Here is an 18,584-nt window from a genome sequence, read left to right on the forward strand (position 1 = left end):
AATGATGGCATCTTCGATTTTGAAGAAATGCAGATACAAACTAGCCCTCATTTCTATAGTAATAATGTCTCACTTGTGCAACATTTTTTATTATGCCCATGCACAATGGCATCCTATGATAATGTGGCTGGAAAGCCTGACAACCTCGCCCTGTAGAGGGAGAGGATGGGATATACGTGCTAAACGGGATTTACCAAGAGCTGCTGGCACAATAAGAGCAATTTAGTTTTACTCCTGCATATGTGCATTTGATGTTATCAGGCCAGCAAAGGGTTAATAAGACAATGTACATCACCCCAATCATGGATACCTACTTGTCCAAGAGAGTTTATTGACTTAAAGAAAAATTAAGTTTTTCAAATGCTGTGTTTTCTTAACAGGTCACTGAGCAAGGCAACTAGCATCCCCACATTCCTGCCACTTACTGCTGGTTGGAAGGGTGAACTGAAAATGGAACACTCAAGTTTCCAAGTACAACGGGTTAGAATATCTCGACTGCCCCAGGGGCTGTGTTGAGACAGGTGCAAGCATCTGGGCTCCCTCGCACTAGGACCTAGGAGGGAACGAAGCCTGGAGATCTTCTGTTGAAGGCCTAGAGTTTTCATGAGGGGACTGATCAGTGAGAGTCACTTGAAGAGGGGAGTACAGAATTTCTAGGTAGGAATCTCAGTGCTATGCTCTGAATGTTAGTGTTTCTCCAAAATTGTTATGTTGAAACCTCACCTCCAGTGTTATGGCATTTGGAGGTGGCGACTTTGGGGAGTGATTAGGTGATAGTGGTGGAGCTTTCTTGAATGGGATTAGTGTCCTTATGAAAAGGACCTCAGAGGGCTCCCTCACCTTCTACCATGTGAGGACCCAGCAATAAGATGGCCATCTATGAACCAGGAAGAGATCCCACACCAGACGCCCAATCTGCGAGCACCTTGATCTTGGACTTCCAGCTATGAGAACAGTGAGAGATAAATTTCAACTGTTTATAAGCCACCTACTTTATGGCGTTTTGTTACAGCCACCCAGGTGCACTAAGACACTAAGGGAGGACAGTCAACTCAGCAGGGAAGGCGGCATCCAAAGGAAACACCTCTTTGCACAGATCTCCCTTCATCGACCTCCAGTAGTCCTAAAATTCACTGCCTGTACTACCTTAGTCATGCTGGAGGCTGAGTAAACAAGGCAGCCAGGGAAAAAGGATGGGATTATGGTTTCTGATCACTTCAGACTAAGGGAAGCAGACACCCCATTAGTGGGACCATAAAGAGACCGTCTGGAAAGGACTGACCGTCTGGAAAGGATGCTCAGCTGTGCCAGAGAAACAATAGGATTAAGACTTCTGATTACCCCCAAAGCTTAGCAGTTCAGTTTCAGAGGGAAAAGGTAGATGTGAATACTACCTGGGTTTCAGTAGCGGGAACTCGAAATGGTTGGTACTTATATTTTTCATTTCACAGATGTGCAAAGCATGTCTCAGAAAAGTTAACTGACTTGCCAAAGGTTTAGCATTTACTTAGCTTAAAACTGCTGAAACAAAGGCAAAAAGTATTTTTTACTCCACAGTTATCAATTTTTCTAATATCCCTTACACATTGTGCAATATCCATTACACATTGCCAATTCAGTCTCATGACTAGAAATTTTTGGATATATGCAGAACTTACAGTTGTGCAGTTAATTTACTAAGAAATTTAGAAAACCAACCAACAAACAAAAAGACTTCCGAAACATATATCTCTCAGGCTAATTTTTTTCAATGACTCAATCAATTGAAAACCAATTTTATAATTACTGTCATTTTTTTAAGTCACAGAATTTAAATTATCTTCATGTGATTCTATACCACTTGACTTTATGTTTTCTACTAAGTAAATTTTTATGAAGATGCATTTTATATTTCTCAAATAGAAGACATTAAAATTTACTGTCTGAATTTCAAAAATTTATTTAAAAGCACACCAAAATCAGTTTTATTTATATATACTCAATTACTTAATGTACAGATCAAATATGTATCAGTTTTCAAGTTTTTATCCAGAAGTAGTTATTTGTCATGGAATATATGGCTATGAACAAAGACACTAGAGTGAGGAGATAGAGACAGTAAAAATACAGCAGTAGGTAGGAGAGAACTTCCCGGAAGGTCTGTCTGATTCTACAGGTTGGGTAAGTAAAACCAAAGCCAACTAGGTATTTTGTCTACATTACCCAGAAAATTTTTAGTTTGATTTGGACAATTTGGAAGAAAAATCAGGGAAGGAAGATTGGCTTAATTACTCAAATTGATCAACTATGTCATAAAAACTCACCACTAACTACAAAATATCTACCTTCTTAAAACGAACCAAGAAATTCCCAGCTTGGCCTTGTCGTTAGCTTTTATTTGTGAAGAATCTGCCCATCACAGTAATGACCCTGCTTATCTTCCTTCCTTCCTTATCAGCCTAACACTGCTCAGGGTAGAAGAGTATTTTGATGGGTAAATTTGTTTCTTTGCTGTTTGTTCTACCATGAGCTAAAGCAAGTTATATTTGGTGATGGTCTTTGAAAGTTTAAATCTCAATTCCTGCAATTAGAAAGACAATTTCTCCCTTCTTGGTGATAATAGTATCTTATAAATAATGCTTTTTGTAAAAAATTAATTTTCTTTTATCAAAATTTGTCCCACAAAATGGTTTCAAGTCTCTTGTTTCCAACACCAAACAGCATTCCTGGTTGAGGTCCTCACAAATGGCACCGAGAGAGAGTTGTAACCAAAAGACTCCATCTCTTAACAGAACAAAAAACAGACGAGATCTTATCTAAAGTATACAATAAAGTTTAAACCATTGTTGATCTATTGGTAATTTAGTATTAACACATTTGAACCTTAACTTTAAAATAAAGCAAATAACTAAATTTTTTTTTTTTTTTTTTTTTGAGACAGAGTCTCGCTCTGTCGCCCAGGCTGGAGTGCAGTGGCCGGATCTCAGCTCACTGCAAGCTCCACCTCCCGGGTTCCCGCCATTCTCCTGCCTCAGCCTCCCCAGTAGCTGGGACGACAGGCACCCGCCACCTCGCCCGGCTAGTTTTTTGTATTTTTTTAGTAGAGACGGGGTTTCACCATGTTAGCCAGGATGGTCTCGATCTCCCGACCTCGTGATCCGCCCGTCTCGGCCTCCCAAAGTGCTGGGATTACAGGCTTGAGCCACCGCGCCCGGCCGCAAATAACTAAATATTGAAGACTCTTTCAAAAAAATCAAAGAAAACTATTTCCAGTTGCAAAAAAAATAAAAGAAATTACTCAAAAACTTTGAAATACCAGGTGACCCCGATACAATTACACAAATGGAATACACTTTAAAATGATATTGAACAATTTGAAGTGATTTCACATTTTTATATTTTAGAGTTGGCAAATGAGTAAATGTCATAGATTTTCTACCGTTTTAAAATCAAATAAATGCTTCATTTTGTAGGTAAACTCTGCAATTTGATGCCAAACCATGATTGCCAAGTGCATTGCAGATAGTGCCAGGATGTCGTTTACCTTTACTCAATCAGGAAACGATGAAAGCAAGTGTCTTTCCAATTCTACCCAGAGCTAGTCCCTGAAAGCTCTCATTGTTACAGTTCATCCTGTTCTCTTTTAGCTTGAACTGCAGGGGTGATACATTCTCATTACAAATTGATAAAGATAGCTGTTGTTATTTGTTTCTTGACAAAGGTAGAAAGAAAGCCTTGTTTGGCATGATACAAACTGGTAAGTACTATATGGCAGAATGAAGATAAAGTGGTGCCACTCTTGGTGGCCCAGCAAAGCTACAGTGACAATGGGAAAAGGAGGCATCGGTCCTTCACGGATTTCTAGAAAATTCCTAGATGTATGTAAAGCATTTCTTTGGAAGTAAAATATGCCCAGAAAAACATTAAAAATGAAAATAAAAATACATTTAAAAGATATTATAGAAGATATTTCTATTGAAGGAAGTGGAAAGTGGATTCGACGTGACACTTACTTGCCCATATTAGCTGAATCTCTACATGTGTTTTGTTTTCTAGTCATAGATAATCTAAACTACATCTCAGTTTGAAACAGTCCTGTGCGGCTGGGTGCAGTAGCTCACGCCTGTAATCCCAGACTTCGGGAGGCCGAGGCAGGTGGATCATCTGAGGTCAGGAGTTCGAGACTAGCCTGGCCAACATGGCGGAACTCCGTCTATACTAAGAATACAAAAATTAGCAGGGTATGGTGGCAGACACCGGTAATCCTGGCTTCTCAGGAGACTGAGGCACAAGAATAGCTTGAACCCGGGAGATGGAGGTTGCAATGAGCCGAAATCACACCACTGCACTCCAGCCTGGGCAACAGAGCAAGACTCTGTCTCAAAAGAAAAAAAAAAAAAAGGATGTCCTATGCTTGACTGCTTAAATTGCTCCTTCCTCTGACTCCTCTAGCTTTGTAAAACAAGGTATGGATGCCCTTCTTCCTTTATATTACAGACTCAGAGTTAAAGTAATCAAGCCAGGCTTGTTTTTGGATCATGCGCTAAGACCAATCAGACACATTTAAGCACTTACTTTGGGTAGTTAATATTATATTATTATTATTATCATTATTATACACACACACATTGTAAATATTCCATTTCATTGACAAATGCAAAAAGACAGAGGTAAATACTGAAGGCAATATAATAAGGTATATAGAGAAACCTGGCCTCTGGGATTCCAGCCCTACCACTTATTTTTATGTTACCTCAGCAAGTTTCTTAACCTATCTGGACATGCTTTTTCTTATCAGGCAAATGGGGACCAAAAATGTCCTAAAGTCAGAACATGTGGGAAGATTGGTTACGAGGATTCAATAAGCATTTAAAATTCACAATACAATCCTGGAAACTGAAAGCCATCAGTATTCTTACTATCAAAACATTCAAGGATTGCTCCATGATCATCTACTGACGTTCAGTGGGTGATATTTGGGGAGAAATAGCTATTACCAAATCTTTAGTGTCAACACATCTAAGGGAAACTTAAACATTTATGTTTAACCTAAATGTGAAACATAACATTGCAACAATGTCACATTGTTTCCCCTCTTGTGGGTACATAAATGTGCTGGAGATACGGTAATTTGTAACTATGAAAGAGATGGGTATATTTTACTGGCAGCAATATAATGAAAATTGTGGCCCTCAACATTTTCAATTGATCCTTTTTCATTGGTTTTCATTAATAACTCTTCGGTAGTGTGTTCCCATGAGTTATATTTTGTCTTTATACCACTTGTTTTCCTAAGCCAAATGTTATCTTCTAACCCTTCACAGGGGAAGAAAAGGTCTTCCAGAATTTTTAGCTGCATTTTTGGTAAAAACGCATGGTTGGATTTGAGGAAAAAATGCTTTTATATTGCTTACTTAAATACATTCAAGTGTGAATAGTTGAACTTCTCTTAAAGCTGTAGCTGATATATATATATTTTTTAATGTAGTGGGCAAAATGGAGAACAAAATTGTGTGTGTGTGTGTGTGTGTGTGTGTGTGTAAATTGTGTTCCTTCTCTTAAGGCTGCATAGGGCATACGTTGTTTTCAAGCAAGCCTCGGACTCCTACAGCTCCAGCTGTCATGTGTAATTAAACATTTGGCCTCCACAATTACTCTACAGTGTACATATGCCAGTATTGCAAGCCTGGAATATGCATTTCAAAGAAGAATAATTCCCTGGAAATCCTAAATTGACAGGAGCAAAGACAGCCTGAAGGAAAGTAGTCAGCAAAAACTGTAAGGTCGGGATCTGATGATTAAAAAAGAAACTTCAAGAAGAACTTCAACCCTTAACTAAACCAATGGGAAAGAGAACGACAGTTGGCAAGCAGATTTCTGCATGGGGATTCTGACTAGGGAACCTCTTGGGGTAATTTAATATTATCAGTGTGGTTCACCTTGCTATATTCTACCTTACCATTAATATCATTTAAACAGATATTTTTCTTAAAGCGCATTTGGCATCACTTATTTCTTCATGAATCTTTAAATTATTAAATTTGACGATTCATGTTGAGTCTGTAGTTGATTTATCAGAAAGCATTCCTCTCCACTCTTCTGTCATTCCCCTCAGCTCCTGCAATACAGATGATTCCACTTACAAGTTGATGGTGGTATCTCAGGGAAAAAAAAAAAAAATGTAATGCTGAGTTGACATTTTTATTACAACTCCTTGTTTGTAGCAATTTGTTTTAATTCCATTTCCAATTATAGATGGATAAAACTAGGCACTTAACTTTTCATTAAATGCAATTTTTGTTTTTCATAGAAGGATTTGGATCAATTCTTACGTTGGCAAAGCTGTCATTTAGTTTCAGGCTGATCTCTTATATGTAGCCAATCTTAACATATACGACTTTCAGGAAGTGCATACAAATGAGGTATTTTCAAATCGCTTTAAAAATAAAAGAAAGAAGTGAAGAATAGAACCGCTCCACACTTGGTGCTCTCCCTTCCCGGGGGCAAGATGTCCTATCTCTCTGTTGACCAAAAGGCAGCATGCAAATGATTGTGAATATTCAGGGTCCTCTTCAATTCCTACTCCATTTTGAAATTTTTCTGGAAAGTCTATGAAACCCATTCAGAAGAGTATAATTTGTATGCCTTGTAAAGTGATTTGGGGATACATTTTTTAAGGTTTGGGCCAGAATTAGACATAAGTACGTTATCATTTGGCTCCACAAATCAGCCAGTGCAGAAAAGAATATCTCGTTCTTTTTGAAATACTTATGTAATCCAAAATTTTATTATTAAATGAAACTAGAACTAATAAATAATAATGCTTCCAAGTCCCGCGTTCCCACCTTGCTGAGAGAATTTGACATCATTTAAGCCATTACTCAATGTTTGAGGGAAATGACAAATGAAACATGATTTTTTTCAAAAGAGTTCTTGACGGAGTGAATTAATCTTTATACTAAACAGCAGGTCTCCGAAGTTTCCAATGTAGTAAAGAGAGAACAAAACAAATTAACATCTATATTTCCCTTCTCTTAGTAAATATTTAGTTTATCTAAATGTTAACCATATCATTATAAGATCATTAAAATTATGCAAGAAAAATGTAATATGAATGTTACATTTTCAGCAAGGCAGCAAAAGACCTTATAGTAACTGAGAATAAGGAATTTGAATTCCTATACCTCAAGGGTATATATGCAAATGAATAAAGCAAAGGACAATTTGCAGAGAAACTGATTACATTTTTAAATGATCGATCCCATTATATGTATCTGTTAAAACAAATCTAAAGATTTAGTACCTGGATTATCTCAGGTTACAGGATTTAGCCCTGTAAGCTTTTTGAATAAACAGCCCACTTCATTAAAGATGAAATAAAGTATTCTCTTGCTAGTTTTGAATATTTACCTTGAAGATACATAACATGCTGTGATCTGTAATTTGCTGAAGTATCTATTAAAACTCCACCTACTTTGCACTGTCACTGATGTGAAAAAAAAAGATTATTCACAGATGCACAGTATGGATATTTTATAGACGTTCTCTTCATCTCGCGGATTTCACAGTGTGAAAATTTAGTTTTTGAATTGGCCCTTAAACTAGCCCGCAGAGAATGAGAACATTAGAAAAATGATGATTTTAAAGAACAACAGATGCCGCGCGGCTCACACCTGTAATCCCAGCACTTTGAAAGGCCGAGGCAGGAGGATCACCTGAGGTCAGGAGGTCAAGACCAGCCTGGCCAACATAGTGAAACCCTGTCTCTACTAAAAATACAAAAATTAGCCAGACATGGTGAGGGTGCCTGGAATCCCAGCTACTCAGCAGGCTGAGGCGGGAAAATCAGTTGAATCCCGAAAGCGACGGTTGCAGTGAGCCAAGAGTGTGCCACTGCACTCCAGCCTGGGCGAGACTCCATAAAAAGAAAAGAAAAAAAAAAGAATAATAATAAAATAATAATAAAATAATAAAAAGAAAAGAAAAAAAGGAAAAGAAAAAAAGAAGAAGAAAAGGAGGAGGAGGAGGTGGAAGAGTTGTTGTGCTGAGGCTGAGAAGGAGGCGGAGGTAGAGGTTCGGGGGTGGGTGGGCGCGGGGGCAGGCGGCAGAGGAGGAGCAGGAGGAGACGGCAGAGGAGGAGCAGGAGGAGGCGGCAGAGGAGAAGGAGGAGGCGGCAGAGGAGGAGAAGGAGGAGCTGGAGGAGGAGGAGGAGGAGCTGGAGGAGGAGGAAAAGTTGTTCTTGTGAGCCTGAGTTTAATGTTGACTTTTGGGACTTGACTGAGATTTAAACAACACTTTCAGATATTCTATTTTGAAACAGGGAAAAAAAGAATCCTGACAATATTTCATATGAACTTCAGCCAGTGAGTTCACCATTTGTGAGGATACAGGCACGAAAAGCAAAGTGATTGAGGAGAAATCTGGATTTTTCTTTTTTATATAGGGGTGCTAATACTGATGTGCTTATGTCACCAGCACTGTTTAGGGTTGCCACAGAAAACACAGAAAATACCTTTAAATTTTAATCATAAAAAAGAAGTTAGTAAAAGTATGTCCCATGTAACAGTTGGGATTTACTTGTAATAAAAATTGTGTGTGTTGGCCGGGCGCGGTGGCTCAAGCCTGTAATCCCAGCACTTTGGGAGGCCGAGACGGGCGGATCGCAAGGTCGGGAGATCGAGACCATCCTGGCTAACACGGTGAAACCCCGTCTCTACTAAAAAATACAAAAAACTAGCCGGGCCAGGTGGCGGGCGCCTGTAGTCCCAGCTACTCCAGAGGCTGAGGCAGGAGAATGGCGTGAACCTGGGAGGCGGAGCTTGCAGTGAGCTGAGATCCGGCCACTGCACTCCAGCCTGGGCGACAGAGCGAGACTCCGTCTCAAAAAAAAAAAAAAAAAAAAAAAAAAAAAAATTGTGTGTGGCCGGGTGTGGTGGCTCTTGCCTGTAATCCCAGCACTTTGGGAGCCGAGGTGGGCGGATCACCTGAGGTCAGGAGTTCCACACCAGCCTGGCCAGCATGGTGAAATCCCGTCTCTACTATAATACAAAAGTTAGCTGGGCATGGCAGTGCACGCCTGTAATCCCAGCTACTTGGGAGGCTGAGTCAGGAGAATTGCTTGAACCCAGGAGGTGGAGGTTGCAGTGAGCTGAGATCACTAGCCACTGCACTCCAGCCTGGGTGACAGAGTGAGACTCCGTCTCAAAAAAGAAAACTAAAAATTATGTGGTGTTTATCTGAAATTCAAATTGAACTGGTTGACACACACACACACACAAGTGCATGTGCGTGTATGTGTGTAATGTAGAGAGAGATGTGGAACATATATGAATAGAGCAACTCTACTCCATCATTTTATTGAAGATGACCAGAGACTAAAATAAAGCAAGATAAAAGAATAAAAGCCATACAAATTGAAAAGGAATGACTAAAATACTGTCGGTATTCACAGATGACATTATTGCATATTTAGAAAATAACAGTCTCGAAAAAGTTACTAGAAAGGATCACAGAACACAAAATGAATAAAAATAAATTGAATTTCTATACAGCAATGATAAGAGTTGGAATTGGAAAATTTAAAAAAAATTATTAATGACAGTAACACAAGAATGAAACATTTAAATAAAAAATCTATCAAAATATGCACAGGACATCTGTGGTGAAAACTATAAAACACTGATGAAAGAAATTCAAAAAGACCTAACTTGAGTTATAACATGTTATCAGTTACATGACTCAATGTTACTAAGATGTCAGTTTCCCTTTGATCTATAGGAGGTTGATTCTAGTCCCAAACAAAATTCCAAAAGAACTTAAAAAAAAGTTGGCACACTGATTTTTCAAGTTTATTGGGAAGAGGCAATGAAGTATAATAGCCCAAACAATTTTGAAAGATAATAAGTTGGAGAATAATAATATTTAAATAATAATTTAAATAATAATAATAAGTTACCTGATTTCCTGTTTAAAGCCACAACAATCAGGACAGTATGGTATTGGGAAAGGGCACACTGAGACAGAGGCCAGAAAATGATCCATACTATAAGGTCAAATTATTTTTGACAAAGGTGAAAAAAAGTAATTATATATAAAAAGAGTTTTTTCAACAGAAGGAGCTAGAACAATTGGATGTCTACATGCAACTAAAAGACAAATAACTGGCTGGGCACGGTGGCTCACACCTGTAATCCCAGGTGTTGGGAGGTTGAGGCGGGCGGATCACGAGGTCAAGAGATCGAGACCATCCTGGCTAACATGGTGAAACCCTGTCTCTACTAAAATTACAAAAAATTAGCAGGGCGCGGTGGCATGCACCTGTAGTCCCAGCTACTCAAAAGGCTGAGGCAGGAGAATCACTTGAACCTGAGAGGCAGAGATTACAGTAAGCGATGATCGCCACTGCACTCCAGCCTGGGTGACAGAGCGAGACTCCGTCTCACAAAAATAAAAAAATAAAGAAGACAAAGAACCTTTTCCTATACCCGCATCAAATATAAAAATTAACTCTGAAGGAATTATACACCAAAATGTAAAGCCTAAAATGATAAAACATCCGAAAGCAAACAGAGAAAATGGTATTTTTGACATTGAAGAAGGCAAACAGTTTTTAGATAAGACACCAAAAATATGATAAATAGAAGAAAAAATAGTATTTAGACATCAAACTGAAAATCTTCTGTTCTTTGAACAATATTGTTAATAGAAGGAAAGCAAATACATACATTTTGAGAAAATATTCATGGAAAATAAGTCTGTGTGTATATTCAGACTCTACAGAGAACACTCAAGCATAAATGATACGAAATCAAATATCCAGGTAAAAGCAATGGGAAAAGGATTTGAACAGACATTTAATCAAAGATGAGATATGTACGTAGAGAGCAAATAAACACATAAAAAGAAAATTAACATGGTTAGTCATTAAGGAAATACAACTTAAAACTATCATGAGATACCACTATACACCAGTTACAATGGAGTTCTAAAAACTGACAATATCAGCTGCTAGTGAGGATGTGAAATGCCTGGGGCTCATACATTGCTGGTAAAAATGCAGAATGGTTTGACCACTCAGGGAAGCAGTTTAGTAGTTTGTATAAAGTTTTACAAACTCTTATTTAAAAACTTTATAAAAACTTTATATATATATATATAAAGTTACATTCAGCAATGAGTTTAACAATCTTACTATTCATTATATGACAAAGATAAAAAGTCGTATTCACACGAAAAGCTGTATGTGCAGTGCATGTTTTTAAGGCTTTATTCATAATCACCAACAAATGGAAATAATCTAAATGTCCTTCAGTTGATGAATGGATTAAACAAACAATTGTAACATTCATGCATTGGAATATTATTCAGCATTAAAGAGGAACAGATTGCTGAACAAAGCAATATTGTTGTATTAAGAATGCAGTATGCTAAGTAAAAGAAACAAGACTCAACATCATATTCTGTACCATTTCATTTATGTAGTATTTTGGAAAAAGCAAAACTATCAAATCAAAAAAGTTTAGTGGTTGACAAGGCCTTAGGATGGGAAAGTAGATTGCCTACAAAGAGATTGTTAGGAACTTTGAATGTGATCAAGAGAATTCTGTCTTTTGCTGTGTGTAGTGGTGGCAACACATCTTTATACATTTTTTAACACTCACACAACAGTAATGACTGACCTTTTCTTCATATAAATTATACTACAAAAAATAAAAGTGAACTGGTAGAATGTAAGAAAGATGGAAAAGGGAAAAATAATACCATTATAAAGGTGAAATATATATTTCAGTAAACAAAACTGATTAGATCATCAGGATGTAGAGGCAGATTTGAGAAAATTATATAAAATGAAGTGAAGTAAACAATGGTACATAGAAATTACAATGATTGGACACTAGATAAAAGAGATCCAACATACAAAAATGGGTGCTTCTGAAGAAGAAAGCTGAAAAGGGACAAGAAAAAAGATACCAGTTCAAATATATTAGAAGAAATGTTTTCTGAATTCATAACGCAAATCTACAGATCTAAAGAGTTTTCATTTCCAGTTTGGAAAGACAAACAAAACAAACACTGGTAAAGTCAATTCTGGTGAAGTCATTTAATTTCAAGGCTAAACTATGAGCAATTAAGCAGAAAAACAAATCACCTAAACAGACCAACATTATCTTGACTTTGACTTCTCCACCACAATGCTAAATTCCTGTAGACAGGAGATCAATGTCAACAAAGATCTGAAGGAAAGAATGTCTCAAGAATTTTATCATCAGTGAGGTTTTCTTTAACTTCAAAGGCACCAAACTGACACCAATAATCCTTTTTGAAAAAAAATAAAAGGATGTTATTTGAGGATGAAATTCAACCAATCCTGAGATGAAATAAAAGAACTGAACGCTGGAGGCTGTATGACAAGAGCTGAAAGTGAACATGGAGTTATTTAAAATATAAAATCAAGACTAACTATACCATATGCTATTACTATACTATCTACCATTTTGACAATTTAAAAATACATCCATAACTAACAAAAATCAAAAAAAATATGAGGCCAGCTTGTGTAAGAATATTTAATTGAATTTATTATTTTTCTTAGCAGGGAGACAAACCTACTGCTAAAGTTGAAATGCATAATTACCAAACAAAACAAATGTCCCTAACACCCAAATGGTTTTTATTTTATTTTAGAAGAGTCCTTTAAAAATTTCTTAAATGAGCTGGACACAATGTCACATGCCAGTAGTCCCATTACTTGGGAGACTGGGGCAAGAGGCTGATTGAGCCTGGGAGTTAGAGGCTGTTATGCACGAGATCATTCCAGTGAGTAGCCACTGCACTCCAGCCTGGGCAGCCTACTGAGATTTCATCTCTAAAAAATAAATAAAATATAAATACCTTTTAGAAAATGATAAAAAAATTCTCATAGATGAATAAACATCTACTTGATATTTAACCACTATTTCAATTTTATTCTTTTTTTCTGTGATTCAAATAAAACAAAATGTAGTCATTTATATGAAACACATGTGCATTATGTTCTGTCTTTGTAATTTTTTATTTTTATGAATAATTCTGTCTGTTCATCTATCATCCTATGCAAATATAGGAAGAGAGAGATATCCAGAATGATCTCCAGCGAATGTTGAGTTTTGATTTCTGGGTAATGGGAAATGAGGGTAGTTCTTGATTTATTGTTTGTATTATTCTGTGTTGCTTGAGTTTTTTCATAATGATCATTTTTTAAGATAAAAGTAAGAGTGCAAAAATTATAGGAAAAATTTTTCTTTGTATTATATGTAGTTAAATTAAGAGGCTTCATCAAGTGATCATATAAGACATCTTCATTTTTTTGGTTTTGTATTTTTAGGCATGTTTCTGTTTAATATTATTGCAATGATTATGCTAGATAATAGTATGAGGAAGTAGTATTTGCAAAATAATTTTCTTCCACATGAAAAACTTAGGGTTTATTAATGATGCCTGGAGAGCATTGCTTAGCATGATGGTGAGACAGTGTCTGGACTCAGAAGGAAAGAGTGTCTTTGTCAGTTGCAATGTCTGTCATCACTAGAAGAGGCAGTACACATAAATTTACTTTAGAAACGGAATATTTGTAGATTATTTTAGATGTGTATTTATAAAGTCTCTAAGGTTCTGAAGAATATTTTGTGAGGTGTGCCAGTTATGGGGTTTAGGTTATGCTACCGCAAAATGTAGCATCTTAGCATTTGAGAAAACAGCAGAGGCAGGAAGGTCAATCTCACCTTCTCCCACCCTTCTCACCTAAAGCAGGCCATAAAAGAATTCTCTGACCTTCATCTGGAGGAGTGTTGTCAGACTCTCATTAATATCCTTATCTCTGAAGACACAAGGATGCCTAGGAGAATCTGGAAAAAAAAAAAAAAAAAAAACCTTGCTAAGTTGCCCCCAGTCTATTATAATGAGATAAGACCCCTCATCCAATCACACTTCATAGCTATCTACTCTTCGTCAGGCCTAAGCATAAAAATGCACGAGTTTACCTCTTTTTTTAGGTCTTCATTTCTGGAGGCTCCCGTGTCACATAAAACTTGCATTAAAATGTGTATGCTTTTCTTTTGTTAATCTGTCTTTTGTTATAGGTGCCTTAGCTATGAACCTAGTCATGGGTGAGAAAACAAATCTTTTCTGCCCTATACCAGTATCAAAATAAATCATAGTATTTTTAGATCAATGAAGGAGCATTAGAGAGGGAACGCACATCATATTAAAGAAGACCTAAATTGTCATGAGCACACTGTGAGTAGAAATATATGGATGTGAAAGGTGCTGGTGGTGAGGGTGCAGAAGGAAGTTTTCCATGCTGTGTGAAACAGAGGCAAAAGGCATCTTCGCTGTATGGCAGCAGAAAGCTGAACCGAATTGTCCTGCAGTTATGGGGAAAGCATAACTTGTAAGAGGTGAACCTGGATAATTAGTTAAGGAGATTTCAAAAAAACATTTCAGTTTGAAAGCCTCTAGTTCCTTTATGCTGTTGGTAGTAAAATGAAAGAAGAGAGATAGATTGAGAAAAACCTTTTAAATAAAAAGAGACCGGCCGGGCGCGGTGGCTCAAGCCTGTAATCCCAGCACTTTGGGAGGCCGAGGCGGGTGGATCACGAGGTCAGGAGATCGAGACTATCCTGGCTAACATGGTGAAACCCCGTCTCTACTAAAAAATACAAAAAACTAGCCGGGCGCGGTGGCGGGCGCCTGTAGTCTCAGCTACTTGGGAGGCTGAGGCGGGAGAATGGCGTGAACCCGGGAGGCGGAGCTTGCAGTGAGCCGAGATCACGCCACTGCACTCCAGCCTGGGAGACACAGCGAGACTCCGTCTCAAAAAATAAATAAATAAATAAATAAATAAATAAATAAAAAGAGACCAAGACTTGATGATTTGGGGGAATTCTTGGCTATCCAGGTGGCAAAAGAGAAAAAATGGAAATATTAATAATAATAATAATTATTATTATTATTATTTTTGAGGCTGTGTCTTGCTCTGTCAACCAAGCTGGAGTGCAGAGGTGCAGTCATGCCTCACTGCAGCCTCAAACTCCTGAGCTCAAGCCATCCTCCCACCTCAACCCCCTGAGTAGCTGGGACTGCAGGTGCACACCATCATGCCTGGCTAGTTTTTTGTGTGTTTTGTAGAGACAGGGTTTCTCTGTGTTGTCCAGGCTGGTCTTGAACCCCTGGACTCAAGCGATTCACCAGCCTCAGCCTCCCCAAGTGCTAGGATTACAGGCATGAGCCACCTTGCCTGGCCTACAGTTTTGTGTGTGTGTGTGTTTTCCTTTTTTTAGGTAAAACCTCAGAAATATCAAAATATCAGCTTGTTGAGTCACACAAAGGACTCTTTGAAGAGACTGAAGGTGTGCCTCCCAGATCCTCTGAAACCAGAGGGCCTTTAGGAAGATCGAGGGGTTAGTTCATCTCAGCAGAAGCCAAAGATACAGGAGACATTACCTCAAAGAGATTTATGGATAGTGCTTCTAACTAATGGATTGAACCTCTGAAATTCACACAACATACACAAGGTTCTCAAGAATTGTGTGCTAGGAGAAACTTCATGGGACAAAGAGAAGACCAAATGAAGGAAGGCTCTCAAATTCTATTGGCGGGTAGTGGAATGTGACAAAAGTACCCGGCTGCAAATACTGGACTGATCAGAACCTTAAGACAGATGATCTGGAGTTTTCTGGGTGGGCAGAATCTAATCACATAAAACCCCTAAATTCAAATAAATTTCTTTGATTGAAGGCAAACAGGGGGCAGAAGGAGAAGTCAGATTCAAAACATGAGAGAGACTTGACCTGCTATTGCTGGGCCAAGATATATGGAAAGCACAGGAGAAACATAGGCGCTTCAGGCAGCAAAGACCAGGCTCCATCTGACAGCTACCAAGTAAACAAGACCTCGGACCTGCAACTAAAAGGAACGGAATTCAGCCAAACACCTGGATGTCAGTGGAAGAATATTCCTCTACAGGGTCTCTAGTAAGGAATGCAACCCAGCCAGCACCTTGAGTCCAATCCTCTGAAAGCATGAGGTGAGGTCCCCATCAGGTCCAAACTATAGACACTGTGAGAAAAAATGATGTTGTTTGAAGCCACTAAGTTTATGTAATAAATCATATCAGCAACAGAAAACTAATATAGCCCTACATGATTTTTATAACAAGAAGAAATGTTTTTTTAACAACCTGAAAGAGAAACTTGCACTTGGGCTGCACAGAAGGGCACACCAATATGAGATTCAAAAGGTGACCCATAACTAAACCAATTTAATCAATTAAGAAGGCAGCACAGTAACAATTGTTAAACAATTTTATTCCGTTGACGGAGGAAAACCCTATCATTTATCCACTGACTTTGTTAGCTGTTGCAAATTAACATAGTAAAACTTTTCCATATTTGGTATTATGAAAACCACAGGTGGTAGCCGCCTCTTAGAGAAACCCTCCAATGTTTCCCATCTTCTGGTGTTACCCTTCCTACATTGTACCAGAGTTGGTCTGTGTGACCAATAAAACATGGCAGAAATGATGGCGTGTCACCTCCACTGTTAGATTATAAAAGGCAATGCAGCATTTTTTCATGGACTGTCTCTCACTCCTGCTCCCTTTGTTCTTAAAGAAGCCAGCTGCTGTATTGTAAACAGCACTATGGAGATTCATGTGCAGTGAGGAACCAAAGTCCCCAGCCACTGGTCACATAAGTGCACTTTAAGCAGATCACCAGCTTAGCCAGACCTCCAGATAACTGCAGCATTGGCCCACATCTTCAGTGCAAACCGAGGGGAGGCGCTGAGCCAGGACCAGCAGCTGGGCCGCACTTGCATTCCTGACCTCCAGAAACGGAGTGAGATAAATACTTGTTGGTTTTTATCACTAAGCTGGCATAATTTGCTACACAGCAGTAGATAACTAACGTACCCCAGTGGTCAAAAAAGATTATCCCTGCCCCAAGCAATTATCCATGTAAAATAAGCATTAAACTCGATAGGTTCTACCACAGAACTTCTCTTAAAAATCGAATCAAGAGTTAAGAAGTTCGGCGTAAAATCGAGAAATTAACTTAGGTTTTAGCAAACTCGTAAAAGTAAACACATAATTATCACTAGACTCCATTGGGGCAAAGATCATAGCCCGCGTTCAGCACTATCCACTGCTTAACTTCATGTCTCCCACACAAGCATATGCAGAGACGGTGTTCTAATAACATTTTTGAAGAATAACTGATCAGATGAAGGCATAAATTAAAGGAAGTAGATAGCACACAAGTTGTGACCTATTGTTGCTTTTTAAATAAGCCATAATAGTTATAGTGAGTGCCCTTTCCTTGGCAAAGGTTTAAATAATTTTTGCTTTTTTATCTATGTGGTTTTTGGCCCACCCATCCAAGATTTGGCAGCAACTCACAACTCTATTTATCATCGATTGCTGCTGATCTAGGTCACCTAAAAAAATCCCAGATGTTTTAAAAAAATTAATAAAAAGATGAACAAGTGATGGTGAGCAGGACATTCAGGGTTTGATTAAAAAAAAGCAAGTGAGCCTGCCTGAAAACGGCATTGAACACCTGAAAATTTGGGTGGTGATCTCCCGTGCTGCTCCCATTTGAAACTTTGTGATTAAAAGAATCACTTCAATTTGCACCTTACGGATACACTTTGCAGGTGAGCCTTGTGGAATAACAATGAGGCCAAAGGCATATGGAGTCTTCACTATCACTCAAAGATGAGTTTCCTAAGCCTCCTCTAACTGCCTCTGTCACAGGAACACATGCATCAGGAGTTATTTTGGGTTTTGCCTCTTGGCTCTTTAAATGAAAGCTTATCAAGGAATTTTGTGCCTGTGGTGTCACTGCCACCTCTGCCACTTATTTATTTATTTTTTGTCAATAGACCAGTAGCAGGAGAAGAAATAAGTAGGGCTCAAACTCATTAAAACTGATCGCCGAGGCACCTGCTAAGTAAGCACTATCAATACCAATGACCTTTGATCAGATTTCTGTGTTTCCTGCAACAGTTCTGTGAGTGGCAAATGATACCATTAGGAAAGAAAGCAAGAGAGTCACTGGGAGAAAGGCAGGGTATAAAGCATTTGCAACACATGCTTCAGCGACAAGCTCTCACTGCTCTTTTAGCCACCAAACACCCGAAAGGCAGTAGATTTATAGGGGGGAAAATCATGAAAAGATGTTGTGGCAAGTGGAATTTATCCTTTAATCATTGTCTATTTCCTCTCTGCCCTATTATAATTCTCTATCTATATGTCTACATATCTAAATATTTTGCTAAGTGGGAGGAGGTTTCAATGGAATAAAATTGCACAGCTGTGCTCTTGGAAAATTGCTTTATATATAATAATGAATAAGCTCCTTTTAAAGTTTGGTTATTTAAATCAGACAAGCCATCTAACATTTCATTACTTAGTGGAACCTTTTATAAACCCTATGATATAAATAACTAGGCAATAACAATCACAGAGATACATTTCTTCCTAAAACTAGATTCAAAATGTTGCAAATAACTGGTTAGTTTTCATGAATATGTGTGTGTATATGTGGGTGAAGAGTGGAAAAATTCTG

This window comes from Macaca nemestrina, chromosome 13 (genome assembly GCF_043159975.1).
Source record: "Macaca nemestrina isolate mMacNem1 chromosome 13, mMacNem.hap1, whole genome shotgun sequence".
Classification (NCBI taxonomy): Eukaryota; Metazoa; Chordata; class Mammalia; order Primates; family Cercopithecidae; genus Macaca; species Macaca nemestrina.